The sequence below is a fragment of the Artibeus jamaicensis genome, unplaced genomic scaffold (genome assembly GCF_021234435.1).
Source record: "Artibeus jamaicensis isolate MK-2021 breed Jamaican fruit bat unplaced genomic scaffold, CSHL_Jam_final contig_47, whole genome shotgun sequence".
Taxonomy (NCBI): Eukaryota; Metazoa; Chordata; class Mammalia; order Chiroptera; family Phyllostomidae; genus Artibeus; species Artibeus jamaicensis.
The window spans coordinates 1,981,647-1,987,646 of NW_026521848.1; the positions used below are offsets into that span (position 1 = coordinate 1,981,647).

Consider the following 6,000-nt stretch of genomic DNA (forward strand, 5'->3'; position numbering starts at 1 on the left):
CCCAGCCGAGGCCTCTTGAACCCCTGGCTTTGGGTCCAGGGCCTCTGGGGGTCCCCGAGGTTCCATCGTCCCCACCTTGAGTTCTGTCCTAACCCCCACACTTCCGCCTGCTCTCCATCTTTCAGAAATACATCAGCCTTTCTTCTTTGGTTGATGGTCTTCCGTCCGTTCACTTCCTGCTTTTTAACTTCTTTACTGAATATAGAGAGAAGGCCCTTTGCGAGGGAGAGGAGACGGCCCAGACCCAGGCCCCACTGCAGTGTGGATTGCTGTGTGGCCTTCTGTGGGTCATGTCACCTCTCTGGGCCTCAGTTTCTTCCTCTGTGAAGATCAACCGGGATAATACAGAAGTCACAGAGCAGCCGCCCCAGTGTACCCCTCGGTCTGTAGGTGTCTTATCTGGCCCATACTGTGCTGTAATTTTTTTTTAATGCATTGTTAACATTTAAAAATTGGGTGATTTCTCAGTGGATTGAGCGCGGGGCTGGGAACCAAAGGATTGAGGTTCGATTCCCAGTCAGGGCACATGCCTGGGTTGCAGGCCAGTTCCCAGCAGGGGATGCACGAGAGGCAACCATACATTGATAGTTCTCTCCCTCTCTCCTTCCCTTCCCCTCTAAGGATAAATAAATAAAATCTTTTTAAAAATAAATAAAAATTAAAATTGGGTGATTTGACATAAAAACTGGAACTGCCTGTTTCTTTCAAAAAACTGGAAGATGTGGCCAAACTGGCCCACCTTCCTTTGTGGCAGTAAATCAGGCAGAGTGAGTATGTCACAGCATCCAGGTGGGCTGTTCTGACTTGCCAGAGTCTCCACCACTCCCTGTTCCTCCCACCTAGTCAGCCTCATTTAGAATACAGCCTGTCTCTTGTAGGCATTTGAACTTGGGACTCCTGGGATACTGTTTGAGAGCACCTGGGCAGGAGCAGACACTTCCGAGCCCTTATTATTATGAGACTAGCTGGGGGGCGGGGGGCGGAAGCCCAGATCCAGGGCTGCATTCACCCAGAAGGGCTGCCTTTTTAAACACCGACCCGAAGGCTCATGGAGGCCAGTACGGGTCCTGATTATCAGCAGCTCTTTCAGCTTTCTTAAAGGGCGGAGCCACACTGACTCTTTGAATGCATAAATAGTTCCGAAGATCGAAGGATTTTAATCCTGTCTTACTGATGATTTTTATGTAAGGAAACAGGTTAGACACAATACAGGCACTACCATTCAAAAGCAAAGAGTTACCGTGAATAAGGGAGAATGTCAGGTAGAGGAAAACCTCCCAGAGGTATGAAAAGGAAGTCACTCTGCCTAAAATGTAAAAGATTGATAATACCAGGTGCTGCTGGCAAAGGCAACTGTCATGTGTAATTGATGAGAATGTAAGTGGCACAATCAGAACTATTGGTGGGTTTGTTTTGGTGGTTTTTTTGTCAAGTGAAATATACACATATCATGTGATCCAAGAATTTCACTCGCAGGCATTTTCTCATAAGAAATAAAAACAGGACTTCCACCAAGATGGAGACGTAGGTGGAAACACTGTGCCTTCTCGCACAACCAAGTTTAAAGACAACAAAGCTTTAGTAAAAAAAAAGGCGCAACCAAAACACAGAAAATTGAACTATACCGAAGTCCGACAACAACGAGCCCTTCAGCCAGACCAGTAAGAGGGACGGAGCCAGCGGCTGGCGGAGCGGGGTTGCACAGGAAAAATCAGCCAGACCAGCCCAGGCGTGGGCAGTCTGTGGTTGGCGAATCCCCAGATGTGGGGTTGTGAGCAGTGAGACAGACTACGCAGGCCCCAGCAGCGGGAAGCAGCAGAGGGGACCACTATTGCCCCTCTCTGACCGCCCCCACATACAACGTCACATCCCAGCGACCTGAGTGGCCCCGCCCTGGTGAACACCTAAGGCTCCACTCCTCATATGTAACAGGCGCAAATAGACTAAACATGGCTCAAGAAGAACTCAAAGTCCCAGAGCCCATAACTCTAAGTGACCAAGAAATAGCCAAACTTTCAGATGCACAGTTCAAAATACTGGTGATCAGGATGCTCACAGAACTGGTTGATTTCAGTTACAAATGGGAGGAACATATGAAGGCTAAACTGATTGAAATGAAGGGAAATGCACAGGAAACCAATAGTGATGGAAAGGAAACTGGGACTCAAATCAAGGGACTGGACCAGAAGGAAGAAAGAAACAACCAAACAGAAAAATATGAAGAAACAGAATTCAAAAAAATGAGGAGAGGCTAAGGAACATCCAGGACATCTTTAAACGCTCCAACATCCAAATTATAGGGGTGCCAGAAGGGGAAGAGGAACAGCCACCAGTGGAAAACTTATTTGAACAAATAATAAAGGAGAATTTCCCCAATCCGGCAAAGGAAATAGACTTCCAGGAAATCCAGGAAGCTCAGAGAGTTCCAAAGAAGTTGGACCCAAGAAGGAACACACTAAGGCACATCATAATTACATTAGCCAAGATAAAAATGAAGGAGAGAATCCTAGAAGCAGCAAGAGCTAAGGGGACAGTCACCTACAAAGGAGTTCCCATTTGACAGACTGTCAGCTCAAAAGACAAGTTACAGGCAAGAAGGGGCTGGAAAGAAGTATTCCAAGTCACAAAAGCCAAAGACCTACATCCAAGATTGCTCTATCCAGCAAAGCTTTCCTTTACAATGGAAGGACAGATAAAGTGCTTCTCAGATAAGATCAAATTCAAGGAGTTCATCATCACCAAGCCCTTATTATATGAAATGTTAAAGGGACTTATCTAAGAAAAAGAAGATAAAAAATGTGAACAGTGAAAGGACAGCAAACTCACAGTTATTAACAACCACACCTAAAACAAAAGCAAACTAAGAGGACAGCTAGATCAGGAGTAGAACCATAGAAATGAAAATCTCACGGAGAGTTAGCCACAGGGGAGTGGGAGGAGGAGAAGGGGGGAGAAGGTACAGAAAATAAGTGGCATAGATGGTAGGTAGAAAATAGGGGGGAGGGCAAGAATAGTATGGGAAATATAAAATCTAAAGAACTTGAGACACATGGTCATAAATTAAAGGGGGAAATGGTGGGGGAGGGGTGTGCAGGGTGGAGGGGAATGAAGGGGAGGAAATAGAACAACTGTAATGGCATAATCAATAAAAATTTTTTTAAAAGATCTTAGTGATAAAAATAGGAAATTTAGAAAATAAAAAATATTAACAGTTAAAAAAAAGAAAGAAAAACATATGTCCACATAAACCTTGTGTATGAATGTTCATAGCAGCTTTATTCATAATCACCTCAAATGGGAAACAACCCAGATGTCCACCACGGTGAGTGCAGAACAGGCTGCTGCATAGCAGTTCAATGGAATACTACTGAGCAATGACAAGGCATGCACCACTGACTGACACCTGCAACAGTGTGGCTGCATCATGCAGACAGTGTACTGAAGGGAAAAAGACACAGGAAGCATATGATATATTTAATCAGTCAGGGTCCAGTCAGGAGACTGAACCCACACAGTAATTTGAAGAGAGAATGCTATAGCAGGGGATTGGAGTAAGGGGTTAGCTACTAAGAAATAAAGAGAATGAATGCCAGAGAATGTAGAAACAGCAGATCAAAAGAGCAGCCACTAACCCTAAGATCTAAGACAGGCAGCTCAAAACAGAGGACAGTCCTGAGCTGTCCTTGATGGTTTGGGGACCCTCATCTCATTGGAAAACACTCGGCCCCGACTCACTAAAGGGCAAAGGATTCTGTGTGGTGCTGCTCCTGTGGAACCTGCTGGAAATCCACCCTCTGGAACTTAACAGAAGCCAATTCTCTGGGATGCTGGCGAAAGCAGCTCACAGGAAGTGCCTGGAACCACCTGAGGTGCCTGGGGAAGGAGCTGACTGTGTGCCGGGCGCTGCTGACTACTAGCACTGGAGAAGCTGCTTGCCCTGGGGAACCGGGTCTGGCAGCTCCAGGCAAAAACCCTTTCCTCCTGCAACGTCTCTCGGGCTCCCCCTACTGGAGAAAGTTAACATCACGTCAGCCAGTAAAGGGGGGAGATCCTAAGGGCCAAACTCCAGTTCAGCAACTTGGGGCTGTGAGGCAGTAAATCGATAAATGGCACACCATATGACTCCGTTTATATAAAATTCTAGGAAAAGAAAATCGAACTTATAGTGACAGAAAGCAGATTAGTGGTTGCCTCGGAGTGGGGGTTGGGGTTGACAGCAAAGGGGTAAACACTTTTGAGTGACATGCTCTGTACTTTGGTCGTGATGGTCACACACTGTATACTGTTGTTAAAATTTTAAGTACGCACTTGAAATGTATGCATTTTACTGGATGTAAAGAATACACCGATAAAGGTATTTTCATTTTTAAAGCTTCGTTCTGGGAAACAGAGGACTCCCGTGCAAACGTCAATGGAAAGACGGCAGGTGCTCACTCACACGGCAGAAATGCGCCCAGAAGCCGACAGACGCCGGTGAACAGGTCTCCAGCAGGGTCGCTGCACCCTGGCTTGGTGGCCTGCCCAGGGATTCTCCCCCAGGAGCTCAAGCTCAAGAGGGGCGCCGCGGATAGTTGGCAGAGCTGGGGTATCCGCTCCCCTCTCCCAGTTTCCCTCCCCTCACGGGGAATCCCCAGAGGGCATCTCACCACAGGTTCCTAATTCTTTTAGATGATCGAATCTGCATCCAAGGAGCTAAAACTATTTGTTGTTTTATTACCATTGGGTCTTATTCCTTGAGACCTGGGCAGGCTGGCGGGTATTTGTCCTTCACTACCTTTGTCAATCCTTTGAGGTAGGGAAGTAGTCATCCCCGTATTACAGATAAGATTCAGACGTCAGCAACATACCTGAGAGACTGCCTGTCCCAGAAGAGGCAGAACCAGGATTTGAACCCAGATGATTGGCCTCTATAGTGGGAGCTCTTGACCACCACCAGCCCAGTTGGGGACAGTAGCCCAGGTCCTAGAAACCCTCAGATTCTGCCCTCGCCAGAGGGTCCCAAGAGGCTTTATGGATATTGAATCTTTGCCAACTGGACCTTTTTACCCTCATGGTTTTATTATGAAACTTGTCGAGCATAAAGAAAGTTGAGCCCTGGCTGGTGTAGCTCAGTGGATTGAGTGCAGGCCTACGAACCACACAATTGTGGTTCGATTCCCAGCCAGGACACATGCCTGGGTTGCAGGCCAGTTCCCAGCAGGGGATGCACGAAAGGCAACCATACATTGATGTTTCTCTCCCTCTCTCCTTCCCTTCCTCTCTAAAGATAAATAAAATAAAATAAGAAAACTGAAATAATTATGCAGTGAACAAACATTCCTAAGAACAGGGCACAATGATAACGCCCGTATTTTTTTTTTTTTTTGGCCCTGATACTGACATAGTACTATTCATAGTAACAGTTTGTTCAGTCTTCCAAATTCCTAAAACAAAATAAAGGTAGTGGAATGAGCCCTGACTAGTGTGGCTCAGCCGGGCATTGTCCCACAAAGCAAAGGGTCACCAGTTCGATCCCTGGTCAGGGCACATGTCTGGGTTGCGGGCTGAGTCCCCAATCGGGACATGAGCAACAAGCAGCCCAGCGATTTGACTCTCACACGTCAATGTTTCTCTCTCTCTCCCTGTCTTCCCCTCTCTCTAAAAAGAAATAAATAAAATCTTTTTTAAAAAGTTAGTGAAATGACATTTTAAGTACTAAAGTGTGGAAATATCACATCAAGTACAATTACATTGATAAATATCTGAGTTATACATTATTCTAATAACAGCTGATAAAATTTTAACATCTATAAAGTTGCTAGAATTAATAAAGATTAATAAAATTAGTGAAGTAAAAAGTGAAAGTTTAATGAATCATGAGCCTTGAAAATGAAATTGTATTATTATTTTTGAATCCTCACCCAAGGGCATATGTATTGATTTTTTTTAATTTATTTATTTTTGGAGAGAGGGGAGGGGAGGAAGAGAGGGAGAGAAACATCAGTGTGTGGTTGCCCCTGG

The 6,000-nt window shown here is 45.5% G+C and overlaps 1 long non-coding RNA gene across 2 annotated transcripts in view; it reads left to right on the forward strand.

Moving 5' to 3' along the window:
- Positions 1-5,796, forward strand: part of LOC128627790 (uncharacterized) — a 13,520-nt gene extending 7,724 nt beyond the window's left edge. Inside the window, exon 3 of one of the 2 annotated variants that reach the window (XR_008392089.1) lies at positions 4,373-5,796. This is a non-coding gene — a long non-coding RNA (uncharacterized LOC128627790). Of the gene's footprint in view, positions 1-205; positions 679-4,372 lie in introns of those variants that run through there. The other variant, XR_008392088.1, reaches the window with a different exon arrangement.
- Positions 5,797-6,000: the final 204 nt, after the last annotated feature.